The sequence below is a fragment of the Canis lupus genome, chromosome X (assembly GCF_003254725.2).
Source record: "Canis lupus dingo isolate Sandy chromosome X, ASM325472v2, whole genome shotgun sequence".
Lineage (NCBI taxonomy): Eukaryota > Metazoa > Chordata > Mammalia > Carnivora > Canidae > Canis > Canis lupus.
This window is the reverse complement of record NC_064281.1, coordinates 19,707,508-19,722,280: the sequence shown is the minus strand read 5'-3', so window position 1 is coordinate 19,722,280 and position 14,773 is coordinate 19,707,508. Positions and strand designations below refer to the sequence as shown.

The 14,773-nt window shown below is 36.2% G+C and overlaps 1 protein-coding gene across 14 annotated transcripts in view; it reads right to left on the bottom strand.

The window, feature by feature from the left end:
• ZFX (zinc finger protein X-linked) overlaps positions 1-14,773 on the bottom strand; it is a 96,458-nt gene that overhangs the window by 39,024 nt on the left and 42,661 nt on the right. For 2 of the 14 annotated variants that reach the window (XM_035711940.2, XM_049107180.1), the window contains exon 2: positions 2,980-3,028. The exons of 7 other annotated variants lie outside the window; for them this stretch is intronic. The gene's annotated coding sequence lies outside the window, so the exon portion shown is untranslated. Of the gene's footprint in view, positions 1-634; positions 654-2,979; positions 3,137-13,556; positions 13,599-14,773 lie in introns of those variants that run through there. 5 more of the 14 variants (XM_049107178.1, XM_049107179.1, XM_025438697.3 and 2 more) reach the window with 5 other exon arrangements.

The following is a 14,773-nucleotide window of genomic DNA, read 5'->3' as shown; positions in this document are numbered from 1 at the left end:
TGGGTGAGCAGTAGTTATTAAACAGTTTTGACTGATTATTTTTCATTCTATCCTGTCCCCATAAAAACTTAAATCAGGAAAAAACATACGTTGTACTTGCAAGCAGAGGTGACCATCCTTCAACTTTGTAACCCTTGTGGGGTTAGAAGTAATTCTGACAAGCAGAATGAAACCAATGTTCTTAAAACAAAAGCTACTTAGAAGAGTTCTCTGGATTGCCATTAAGTAAGAGTGGGGAATGCACACTAATAACTAACTGCAATTGCCCCTGTCTTTGCTGCAAGAACCAAGCACAGAGATCAGCTGAATGTGGAGACAAATAAGCAGAATAGTTCAGAGAACCGAGACTCTAATAGTGTGGATGAACACATCCTAACGTTTTGTCCGATTACCAAATGTCCTCAAAAATACTTCTGGGGGATCCCTGGGTGGCACAGCGGTTTGGCGCCTGCCTTTGGCCCGGGGCGCGATCCTGGAGACCCGGGATCGAATCCCACGTCGGGCTCCCGGTGCATGGAGCCTGCTTCTCCCTCTGCCTGTGTCTCTGCCTCTCTGTCTCTCTCTGTGTGACTATCATGAATAAATAAATAAAATCTTTAAAAAAAAAAAAATACTTCTGGGACCCGACTCTCACCTCAAGGTCAGTAAAACAGTTCCTTCCCAGTTGCAGAAGTCATGATCTTAAACACGGTGTGGAAGAATTCACAAGAAGAACATACAGTTTTAAGGGAAATAATGGTTTGAGAGAAACTCAAAAAATTCACAAAAATTTTCTTCCATTCTTTGAAATGCAGCAATAAAAATACCACACAAAATTAATAGGTATAGTAAGGGCATTTATCTATCTAAAATTAGGGCTAACGAATATATTTCCGTTTTGGATCTCTTGATACCTAGACATTTTGATGATCTTTCTTTTGAGCAAGTTAACAGGGTGCTTACACATTCACTTTGCTTTTTGCAGCTATTACGTATGCAAGAATTACTTCAAGAATTACTTTCTGATTTTGGTCTCCCAAAAACTCACTGCCTTTTGATTTTATGACTCAAGTCTAGTTCTTCTCCCTAAGTCAAACTCACAGAACTAAATTGTACTATTCACAGTAAATCGAATTGCTCAAGCTTCAGAAAAGGCAGATGTGTCTCTAACAGAATTCTTCTTTTTCCTTTTTCTTAGGTAAATTGTACCCCCAACGTGGGGCTTGAACTCACAACCCTGAGATCAAGAGTTGCATGCTCTACTGAGCCAGCCAAATGCCCCAATGAATCTTTCCTTCTTTTTAAGACTTAATTTATTTGAAAAAGAGCGCACACACACAAGCAGGGCAGAGGGGCAGTGAGAGAGCGAGAAGTAGATGCCCCAATGAGCAGGGAGCCCGAAGCAGGACTGGATCCCAGGAGCCTGGATCATGAGCTGAGCTGAAGGTAGATGTTTAACCAACTGAGCCACCCAGGTGCCCCAGAATTTTTCTAGAGCAAAAGTGGAACAGGTGAAAATTTACATTTAAAGTGTAATTAACATCTTCCCTCCTAAGCTATATTTCTTTCCAATTTTTCCCCATGTTCAATGTTGGCCATTACTTCTTCAGATACCTGATTTTCAAGTATGGAATTATGCTTCACTTCTCTTACAAATTCAGCCCTTAAATTAGTCTCTAAAGCTACCCACTCTTGAATTTATCAAGTCCTTTTTATTTTCACTGTTATTTCTAAAAAGCTATGGTTGTCTTACATCCAGAACCCAATGGGGCCTTTCCAATTAAAAAACTTGAGCCCCTCTAGAGGGCACTGAACTGGCTCAGTCCTAAGAGCATGCAACTCTTGATCTCAGGGTCATGAGTTCGAGCCCTATGTTGGGCATAAAGCTACAAATAAATAAATGAATAAAAGACCCAAGCCCTTCTTGACCTCAAGAAATTTTCTTCTGTTGTTTCTATACTTCCATATTCTCTGTTCATTCATATTAGAATTTCTATTAAATGATATAAAGACTTCTAAATCTAGCCTTCATGTTGCTTTAATTTTTCTTTCATATTTTCTTTCTACTCCATTCTCAAAACCCCTAAACATTTTTTTTCTAAACTAGCTAATTTGATCTTCACTCCAGCTCCTGAATTTTTATCTAAAAGGTCATATTTTAATATCAAAATAAACTTAATTTCTTTTTCACAGCCATCTTTTCTCCTTTTTTGGGTGGATACAGGATCTTCCCAACTATCTCTAAAGATATGAAGTTAACTCTGTATTCTAAATTAAACTGCCTCCTCTGTTGTCTCAATCAGTTGGATTTGGTGCCTCTTTCTGGCTGTTGATTTTCCTCAAAAGCATGATTCTTCTAGATTGTCAATTCATATCTATAGATGAAGGTCTAGACCAGAGTTACATTCTGATAGCTGGGCTGTATTTCCTCAGTTCAAGTGAGAATCCCTGTTTGTCTAGCAAAAAACCTAAATTATGACCACATTTAGAGGTCTACAGTCTAGAAGAATGAAGTCAGGGAGAGAAAAGAACCATGTAACCAGCTAGGCTTTCTTTTAATGGTGGATAAGCATTCCATTCTCCAGGTACTGGAGGTCCAATAACCCTCAGGTTAGCTACAAGCCACCTAAAGCACTGCCCCTTTCTCCACACAGTATACCCACTTTGGAATTTCCTACGGACAAATTTGTAAATCAGAGAGCTGAATTTCTAGCATTATCTCAGGAGGAAAGTCACACTAGAAGATATCTATACTGACAAACAAAGGACTTAGCTTTTCATACCTTTAATTGCTTGGCTATGCCCATGGCTTGCTCTCTCTCCCGGGACACCCCTGCTTTTGACATTAGGGATAATGCAAAATGAAATTTTGGATGGTCCTTCCAACTTTCTAAATAAGGCCACAGGTTCACTAAGCTTTCTAGGGTTCTGCCATTAAATAATTTCCAAGTACTTTATTCAACCAAAAATTCATCATATTCTGGTTTACAAGTGACATACCTCTCAGGGTTTTTTTTCTCTGGATTTATTTTTCTATTTCTTCCTCAATCTTGAAAAGAAAAAAAAATGTAAATGTGTGTGTTCTCTAGTCTATCTTCAATTTGAAGTCATTATGAATTTGCATGTGTCAAAACATAGAAATATATAAAAACAAAACCTAGAAGACAGAAATAAAAGAAAATCAGTAGTAGTGACAAGTTATAATTCTTATCAACATTTAACAGATCAAATACTCAAAAACTAAGGAAAGAGGGGCATCTGGGTGGCTCAAACATCTGACTCCCGGTTTTGGCTCAGGTCATAATCTCAGGATCATGACATCTAGCCCCACCTCAGGCTCCACACTTAGCTTGGAGTCTGCTTGGGATTCTCTCTCTCCCTCTCCCTGCCTCTCACCCTGCTCTCATGCACACACTCTCTCTCTTAATAACATCTTAAAAAAAAAAAAAAAAGGAAAGAAACCTAAGGAAAGAGATACATATAATTAGCAATATTAATCTAATAGCTCTATTTTAAATTCCATTCCTATTGAATATTTTGTTTTCAAACAGCCTTGCCTTCTGTAACAATAAGAAGAGAAAATGCTTGCTGTTGTAAATGTCAGAGCCCTGTCCTACTTGGAACTTCTGTACACTTGCTCAAAATTTCAATGCCAAGGTTTTGTTACAGATTAGTTTTTTCCATAAAAACCATCCTGAGCCAATCAAGAATTTAACAGTTTTGTTTAAAGTCTAAGAGTCTGAACTTTCAAAACCTGTTAAAATTTGGTCCTAATATGGTAAGTCTTCTCAAAGCCTTATTTTTCCAAAACCTGGAGATTAAACTACATTGTACATGGAATAGTTAAACAAAACTGTGTGTGGGGAGGCATTTTTAAAAGGTAAATTTCTGTCAAATACAGTACATGATGAAGAAAGATTGGTATTATCAGACACTGTTTCCTCCCCTTTTCCTTTTTCTTGCCCTTGCCATCTTTCCCAAAACTGGGCTTTTAATTCATCTCTGAACTGATTATTCCTGTAGTTGTTAATTGACTGTTTTACCTATCAAATTCCTTCTTAATGAGTAATTAATGTCTCCTTATATTAGAAAATCTTTCTGCTGGTGTATTATTTCTGCTGGTGTATTGTATTTTGTTTTTTTTTCTTTTAGATTAAAGCATTCTGTCATGTTACTTCATTCAAGCTAGTAAGTACTCTCCTTAGTTTTCTAGTAACTAGTTTTATAAATCTAGTTTATAAATCTGTAATACATGTTACAGCTTTAGAATTTTTAAACTATTTTAAATATTCTTAAACTATGAAACTTCTTAAAATTAGTCTTGTCAGATCACCAACATAATAACGTTAACTAATACTGATCCTATTTTTTCCTTCATCTGTATGAACACATGCTTATTATGGTTTTACCTAAATACATTACTTTGGGTCTGCAAGGTTCTGTAAACTCAGTGCTGACACTAACAATATTCTCTGTATGTGTTAAATACTGGCAAGAATATAACACTAGGCTTTTCAAAAACTACAACAAAATTTTTAAATTCACAGTTGCAGAATTATGGACTGTTTTTATATTGATTTTTTACTAATACAATTAGTAGTATGTTTTGCACCTATAACTTATTAAATTCTTTAATAATTAAAAAAAGGGCACTTGGGTGGCTCAGTGGTTGAGCGTCTGCCTTCAGCTCAGGCTGTGATCCCAGGGTCCTGGGAGGGAGCCTGCTTCTCCCCCTACCTATGTATCTGCCTCTCTCTCTCTCTCTCTCTCTCTCTCTCTCTCTCTCTCTCTCTGTGTGTGTGTGTGTGTGTGTGTGTGTGTGTGTCGAGGGGAGGGGAGAGAAGGGGAGGGGAGGGGAAAGATGTGATGAGGAACACCTGCTTCTTATATGAGTAATAATGGCATGCTCCACTGAGAATCAGCTCCAGGTTAAGTATCAGCAGCATTAATTCCATAATCATTATCTGGAGCAAAGTTAGGGAGCCAGCTAATTTATACCCCACCAAAAGAATCCAAACCTGGCTCTTTTCAGAAGTTTGGGGAGACAGTAAAATACTATTAGATAATAATCTGAAGGGGGGTGGGGACTGAGAGAAAGCACAAACATACATAATTTGAAATGATAAAGAAAAAAATTAAAAATCTTGTAAGAAAATAGCCTATAATTCTATGCTAGCACATTGAGGGGAAATGTAAGTTACCATTATTAACTCAATAAAGGAAAACCCAATCACCATGAAATTGGGGGAAAAAATTCTTTAAATAAAGGAAAATTTTATCCTTTCAGAAAGCTCTAAGTTTTCCCCAAAGCTATCTGAACTATGCCAGAACAGAAAAGCTTTTTTTCTTACAAAATTTTGGCTTAAAAAAAAAAAAAATGTAATCGAACAACAAACTTCATTAATTATGAATCCCAAATGAAATGTTTGCAAATGTGATCCATCCATCATGTAAACACACACACACACACACCCCCCTGGACAAACTATGGTCATTCTGGAATTCAAAGATGGAATCAAATAATGGCCTAAATTAACAGGTCAAAAAAGGAAAATCCCAATATTCTCAATAGATGCCAAAAAGTTGAAATTCAACATTAATTTCTGCTGTTGTTATTTTAGTTTTGGTAGTATTCTCTCCAGGTTTGGGCAGGGATATAATTTAATAATGAATTAGAATGTCTCCTTTTTCTTCCCATTTTGATTTCCCATACTCTGAGAATATCTATATTCAAAACAAACTACTCAGTTAAATTGTAATAGATATTTTTTTTAAAGGTTTTAAGTAATCTCTACACCCAACATGGGGCTCAAATTCACAATCCCTAGATCAAGAAGAGTCACATGTTATTGACTGGGCCAGCCAGGCTCCCCAGAAAGATATTTTCTTAAGAGTTAAAAAACACAATAGGAATGGGGGGGCGGGGGGCTGTGTGGCTCAGTCAGTTAAGCAATTGACTCTTGATTTTGGCTCATATCATTATCTCAGGGTTGTGAGATTGAGCCCCGCATTGGGCTCCATTGTGGGTGTGGAGCCTGTGTAAGATTCTCTCCCTCTGCACTCCCCACTTGTTCTCACTCTTTCTCTCAAAAAAAAAAAAAAAAAAAAGACAAGGACACCACACCCATTAACACTACTATTAAGATTACATGGAAATTTATAGCCAATTTATAGCCAATATATAATAAAATACAATATATAAAATAAAATAGGTAAGATAATAAAATACAAGATATAATTATTATTTAAAATAAATTTTACTTATTTATATATGATCTACCTAGAAAATCTAAAAGAATCAACTGAAAAACTACCATCAGTATAACTTTATAAAGTGTGCTAGTGTAAAATAGACTTGAAGACAAAAGCTTTCTTATGTAATACATTTAAATTCCACTGATAAAAATACCTGAAAACTCTAAGTGTGATTAAAAAACACAAATGTATAGATAAATCAATTTTGCTCTTCAAACCCACAACTATATTTTTTGACAAATAGGGACAAAGCAGGAAAGAATATCTAATGGGAAAAAGATGGTCTCTTCAACAAATGGTGTTGGGAAAACTGGGCAGTTATATGTAAAAGAATGAAACCGGACCACTTTCTTACACCATACACAAAAATAAATTCAAAATCGATGAAAGACCTTAATGCGAGACCTGAAACCATAAAAATCCTAGAAGAGAACACAGGCAGTAACTGGTTGACATAGGCTATAGCAACTTCTTTCTAGATGTCTCCTGAGAGCAGAGAAACAAAAGCAAAAATAAACTGTTGGGACATGATCATAATAAAAAGCTCCTGGACGGCAAAGGAAATAATCAATAAAGCTAAAAGGCAACCTACAGAATGGGAGAAGATACTTGCAAATAACGTATTTGATAAACGATTAATATCCAAAATATATAAAGAACTTACACACCTCAACACCTAAAATATAAATAATCCAATCAAAAATGGGCAGAAGAAGTGAAGAGACATTTTTCCAAAGAAAACATACAGATGGCCAATAGACACATGAAAAGATGTTTAACATCACTGATCATTATGGAAAATACAAATGAAAACTACAATGAAAGGGGTGCCTGGATGGTTCAGCCTGTTAAGTGTCTGCCTTTGGCTCAGGTCATGATTTCAGGATCCTGGGATCCAGCCCTGCATCTGGCTCCCTGCTTGGCAGGGAGTCTGCTTCTCTCTCTGCCCCTCCCCCACACTTGTGCTCTTGCTCTCTCAAATACACAAAATCTTAGGGGAAAAAAAAAAACTACAATGAGGTATCACCTGACAGCTGTCAGAATGGCTAAAATCAACAGAAGAAACACCAGGTATTGATGAGGATGTGGATAAAGGGGACCCCTCTTTGCACTGTTGGTGGGAATATAAACTGGTACAGTCATGGTAGAAAACAGTATGGAGGTTCCCCAAAAAGTTCAAAATAGAACTACTCTATGATCCAGCAGTTGCACTACTAGGTATTTACCCAAATACAAAAATACTAATTCAAAGGGTTACATGCATTCCAATGTTTATAGCAGCATTACCTACAATAGCCAAATTATGGAAATAGCCCAAGTGTCCATCAACTGATGAATAAAGACGATGTAGGGAATCCCTGGGTGGCTCAGTGGTTAGGTGCCTGCCTTCGGCCCAGGGCGTGATCCTGGAGACCCGGAATCAAGTCCCACGTCAGGCTCCCTGCATGGAGTCTGCTTCTCCCTCTGCCTGTGTCTCTGCCCCCGCCCCCCCCCCCCCCCCCGCCCTGTATGTCTCTCATGAATAAATAAATAAAACCTTTAAAAAAAAAAGAAGATTGGGGCAGCCCTGGTGGCACAGCGGTTTGGCGCCACCTGCAGCCTGGGGTGTGATCCTGGAGACCCCAGATAGAGTCCCACGTCGGGCTCCCTTCATGGAGCCTGCTTCTACCTCTGCCTGTGTCTCTGCCTCTCTCTGTGTGTCTATGAATAAATAAATAAAATCTTTAAAAAAAAATAAAATAAAAATAAAAAAAGATGTAGTATATATACACAATGGAATATTACTCAGCCATAAAAAAGTATGACATCTTGCCATTTGCAATGACATGGATGGAGCTAGAGTATTATGCTAAGCGAAATAAGTCAGAGAAAGACAAATACCATATGATCTAACTCATGTGGAATTTAAGAAATAAACAAATGAGGGGGTAAGAGAGGCAAACAAACAGACTCTAAAGAAAAAAAATTTTTTTTTGAGAAGTGCAAATAAACATGAGCACAGAGGGTGGGGTAGGGTGCAGAGGGAGGAGAGAATCTCAAGCAGACTCCCTGCTGAGTGTGGAACCCAATTCAGGGCTCAATCTAACAATCCTAAGATCATGACCTGAGCTGAAACCAAGAGTCAGACATCCAACCGACTGAGCCACTCAGGCACCCCAAGAAACAGACTCAACTATAGAGAACAAACTGATGGTTACCAGAGGGGAGGTAGGTGAGGGAATGGGTTAAATAGGTGTTTGGGAATAATACACTATATGTTAACTAACTGGAATTTAAATAAAAACCTTAAAAAAATTTTGTTCTTCAATGTTGAATGAATAGTTTCAATTCTCCCTGAATTAGCCTCTACATTCAATCGAAATCCCAATATGCTTTTGTTGTAAATCAGTTGACCTTATATATGTAGGTCTGCTTTCAGACTATTCCATTGATCAATCTGGCTTTGTGTTCACTGTTTTAATCACTATAACTTTATAATAAGCTTTGATATATAGTAGTGTAAGTCTTCCAACTTTTTTTTTCAAGATTGCCTTTGCTATTCCTGGCCCTTTGCATTTCCATATAAATTTGAGAATTGGTCTATCCAAAAAAAAAAAAAAAAAGAAGTCCTGTTGGGGTTTTCTTTGGTATTGCATTGAATCTCTGTATATCATAACTGATGTCTCTATAATATTGAGACTTTTCATCAATGGACATTGTAACTCTCCCCACTAACTTAGTTGTTTTACTTCTTAGTAAAGCTTTTACTAAAGGTCTTAGTATGTTTTTATTTAAATTCCAGTTAACACATAGTGCAGTATTAGTTTCAGGTACACAATACAATGATTCAACACTGCCATACAACACCCAGTGCGCATCACAAGTGCACTCCTTAATCCCTATCACCTATTTAGCCCATCCCTCCATCCACTTCTCCTCTGGTAACCACTAGTTCGTTTTCTATAGTTGTTTGTTTCTTGGTTTGCGGTTTGCTTCTCTCCTTTTCCCCCCTTTGCTTGTTTTGTTTCTTAAATTCCACATATGAGTGAAACCATATGGTATTTGTCTTTCTCTGACTTATTTCACTGAGCTTAATATTCTCTAACTCCAGGACACCTGGGTGGCTCAGCAGCTGAGCATCTGCCTTTGGCTCAGGGCATGATGCCAGAGTCCTGGGATCGAGTCCCGCATTGGGCTTCCTGCATGGAGCCTGCTCCTCCCTGTCTGTGTCTCTGCCTCTCTCTCTCTCTCTGTGCTCTCATGAACAAATAAAATCCTTAAAAGGAAAAATACTAACTCCATTCATATCATTGCAAATAACAAGATTTCATTCTTTTTTATGGCTGAGTAATAGGTACTGGCTTTAATTTGATTTTCAAATTATTTGTTGTTAGTATAGAGAAATACAATTAATTTTTACATATCAATGCTAACCAATTATAATACAATAATATTAGAAACAAATATCAGAGAAACAAAAAAAGTCCCATAAATTTGAAAATGAAGTTCTAAATAATTCAATGGGCAATAAGAAAATACTGAAAATCACAGTATATTTAGAAATAATAAAAATCAATTAATGTCAAAATCACAGCATCTAGAGATGCCTGGGTGGTTCAGTGGTTGAGCATCTGCCTTTGGCTCAGGGCGTGATCCCAGGGTCTGGGGATTGGGTCCCACATGGGGCTCCCCACAGGGAGCCTGCTTCTCCCTCTGCCTATGTCTCTGCCCCTCTGTGTCTTTCATGAGTAAATAAATAAAATCTTAAAAAAAAATCACAGCATCTAGTTATAGTTCAGAGAAAAAATTATAGTTTAAAAGGTATAAGAGCAAAGATTAAATATCAATGAGCTAAACTTTCCACTTAAATATTTTAAATATCAGAATAAATTCCAATAAATAGAAGAAAAGAAATATTAATCATATCAGCAGGTACAGAAAGGATCAATGAAAGAACTACTTGGAAAGCCTTAATAATACTGGCAAGTTACTGGTAGTACTGGTCAGAAAAAAAGAAATTAATGAAATTAATATTTTAAAGTCATTATAGAAGCCTATATTTTATACCAGTATATTTGAAAATTTATAGTTTTCTAAAATATTGTTCCTTTTGTGTAAATAACAAGAAAACCTTCAAGATAAGCCAAAAAGACTTATCACCATGAAACTATTACTGTATCAAAAACCAAATCACAAAAGATACCAGTTTCACAGATAAATTCTAACTTTCAAGAAACAGAGCATCTCTATTAAATATAACTTGTTTCAAAATATAACTCATCTTATGAAGTTACCATAAACTTGTTATCAAAACAAAACAAAGACTACACCAAAAAAGGAAAAGTATATGGCAATAATGAAGGGATGCAAATATCCAGGGCATCCAAAAACAGTTTAAAATAGAAAATCTAGGGATGCCTGGGTGGTTTAGTTGGTTAAGGGTCCAACTCTTGATCTCAGCTCAGGTCTTGATCTCCAGTGAGTTCAAGCTCCATGTTGGGCTCCATGCTGGACATGGAGCCTACATTACAAAAAAAAAAAAAAAAATGCAATTCATCACACCAACAGGCAGTAAAAGCACTAGAAAAATCAACTATTTAAGACAAAAACTCTAAAATAATAAATAGAAAATAAACTAATAAATAATATCTACCCCCTCCAAAAAACCCCACTACAGTATTTTTAATATTAGAAGCACTCCATTAAAGTACTTACAGAAGGATGCCTGATACCAATGCTTCCATTCAACACTGTGCTAAATGCATTAGTTAATGCAGTTCCAAAAAAAATAATAAAAAAGAAACAGGAGGCAAAATCTAATGGAAAATAAAAAATAAAACCTTCATGATTCACACTCAACTACTTAGAAAATGCAAAAGAGGAACACCTGGGTGGCTCAGCAGTTGAGCGCACGTCTTCGAATCAGGGTGTGATCCCGCGGTCCTGGGATCAAGTCCCACATCGGGCTCCCTGCATGGAGCCTGCTTCTCCCTCTGCCTATGTCTCTGCTTCCCTCTCTGTATCTCTCATGAATAAATAAAATCTTAAAAAAAAAAAAAAGAAAATACAAATGATTTATTAACTGTTATTACTCACACATTTCATTCAATCTAAAGATATTACCAACTCTAAGATGCACCCTTGTTTACATACAACTAAGAAAAAGCACTGCCAATTAAACTGATGCCATACCTTATCCAGAATTTTCATTTTAGATTGAGGCCATTCTTTTAGACTTACACAGTTAATCATATCTTGCAAATATATAGACAAAAAAACAGAAGCAAAAGGAAATTGGTTGGAAATTCCTAAAACTTCACATTCAGGGTCCTATCTTGGACTGCTTTTTTCCTCAAAGCTATTCATTCAATCTTTCTTAACAATATTGTCCTCTGCCAAGAGGATTGTTGGTGACACAGCTTTTCTTAAAATGCTCCATTATCTACAGGATTTTCTTTTCAGTCAGATATCCACTTCACAATTTCTTCTGCCCTCAGTTGTACTGTTTGGCATGAAGTAAACAGCACAACAATGCACATACTCATTTAAAATTTAGGTGATGACAAAGTGAAAAAATTTAGGTGATGACAAAGTGAAGAGTCTTGACCAACTGTGTGCATGTGTATGCAATGTAATACACATCATGACTACTGCCTGAACAACAATGATTATAAAGCAACCTATTGAAAACCTATTTTGATTCTATAAATGCTAAAATGTACGGGGGAAAAGTGCATCTCAGAGTCTATGAACTACAGTAAGAACAAAAATCAGCAAGGTTACATGATGAATATACCTAAGTCGGTAGTGTTCCTTATACATTAGCAATAACTAAATAATAACAAAATCCTATTTACAACAAATATTGCATAGTATCCAGCAAAAAACATCTAACAAAAGTTGTGCAAGAACTTTATGTAAAGCAGCAGTGCATGCTAAGATTCAAATCCCAGCTCCACTGTTTAGCATGCATCTATATGTGTCTATATATTTATTCTATAAATATGACACAAATACAATAAAAATCTGACTTTTTCATAGACAAACTGATCCAAAAACAAAGAGAACAGCTTTAAAAGTCCTGAAGAAAAAGAACATATTATAAAGAAAAAAAAAAAAGATTTGGTTATAAAGCAATCAGTATTCAATCAGAGTGGTACAGATATAGACTCAAACAGATCAATGAAATCAGAAGAGAAACTAGAAACAGATGTGTATATATGAGACTACAATAAACCTCAGGAGTTTCGTTATAAGTCAGTGGGGAGAAAAACTGCATTACTCAATGAATCCATATTTAAAAAAATAAAACTAGATCCCTACATCACATGAGAGAAAAAAAAAATCCCAGATGAATTAATGACCTAATATGAAAAAGCACAGTATCAGTATGACCTTGGGGTAAGGGAAGAATTTCTTACAGATAAAAAAAAACACATAAGCCATCAAGGAAAAAAAAAGACTGAGAAAACGGACTACCTTCACATGAAGAAATCCTACACAAACTAAAAGATAAGCCACAAACTAGGAAATGGTATTTTCAGTATGTAAAATTACAAATCATTAGTACTGAGAATATAAAAAGAATATCCATCTACCAATGAGAAAAAGGAACAAGCCAATAGAAAAATAGACCCAAGGATAGGCACAAGCAAGTCACAGAAAATTCAAATGGCCAATAAATACATGGAGGAAAAAGCTCAACCTCAATAGTAATCTAAGAAATGCAAAGTGAAAATAGCAATGAGATACAATTTATACTCAACAGATTGGAAAAAATTGCAAAGGCTAATCTTTTGGCAGTAGTCTCCAGAAATAGAGGCTCATACGCAGCTGGTGGGAGTGTCGGCTACAACATGATTTGATGATTCGGCAATTCCCAGTAAAGTTGAGAAATGTACTCTTGAATGTAGCAACTCTACATCTATAATCTCAAGAGAGAACCCTGTATAAGATGTTCACAGCAGCATTGTTTGAAACTGCCCAAAACTACAAACAACATAATGGCCCCTCCATAAGAATAGATAAATAAACCACAGTATATTTATACACTGAAATACAAGTAAAATGAGCTAGACCAGTTTTCAAACTTACTGGTTTTAGGAACCCTTTATTACATTCTTAAAAATTGAGAACCTCAAACAATTTTTCTTTATGTGGGTTCTATCTATAGATACTTTTATTACAAATCAGATGAAACATTTTAAAAATATTAGTTCATTAAAAATAACCAACTATACATAAATATAACACTTATTTTAAAATAATTATTTTTCAAAACAAATCAGTGAAAAGAGTAGCATTATTTTACATTTCTGCAATCTCTTTAAAGAGAGGCTTACTAGAGAACAGCTGGATTCCCATAACTGGCTTCTGTGTTCAACCTATTATGACATCATGTATCATGTAGCCTCTGCATAGCACTCATGCAGTGCACATAGGAATGTGGCAAGAATCTTAGAGAACCCTGGGAATTCCTAGAGCACACTCTGAGAACTCCTGAACTAGATCCACATACAAAATGGATAAATCTCAAATACACAATGTTAAGTGAAAAAAATACGAGATGACATATGCAGTAGGATGCCATTTATGTAAAGTTAAAACACCAAAACCAATACCTGATAATAGTTTTGGTACATACATGTTAAAACAATTGTTACTTCTTGCACAAAAAAGAGGAATGGGATGGGGGGGCACTCTAAATCAATCTGTAAGATTTTATTTCTTCAAAAAAAAAAGTTATGAAATACTTAATAAGCTATTAAAGTTCTGTTAAATCTGGGTGATACTTGCTCTTCAGTTCTGAAATATTTCACAATTTAAAAATGTTAAATGTATTTTAAAAAATCCTATACCTACTTCTCATTGAGAATTCCTTAAAGTGTGCTTCCTCCAAAAAAAGTACAGTTATGAGATACCCGGATTTATTTTTTTTTTAAAGTTTTTTTATTTATTTATTTATGATAGTCACAGAGAGAGAGAGAGGCAGAGACATAGGCAGAGGGAGAAGCAGGCTCCATGCACCGGGAGCCTGATGTGGGATTCGATCTTGGGTCTCCAGGATCACGCCCTGAGCCAAAGGCAGGCGCCAAACCGCTGCGCCACCCAGGGATCCCCCCGGATTTATTTTTAAAGATTTACTTATTTTAGAGAGACAGCATGCCCTAGTGGAAAGGGCAGAGGAAGAAGAGAGAATTTCAACCTGACTCTGCACTGAATTCAAGAGCCTTGTGCAGGGATTGGTCCCAGGATCCTGAGATCATAACCAGTCGCTCCCAGGATACTGAAATCATGACTGGAGCCAAAACCAAAAGCCAGACACTTAACCAACTGCACCATTCAGGTGCCCCGAGATACCTGGACATTTAAAAAGTTGTTTGGGAAAATAATTTGACAGGAATAAAAACAGATTGATCACATAACCCCAAAAAGTTAAGCAGTGGGGGAAGGGGTTACCGAGCTCATGTAGTGTGCCTTAAAATGTACACTCCTTGGTCAAAGGACACACAGACTAGATGCTTTAATACTTGAAAACTAATCAAACTACAAGAAGTTT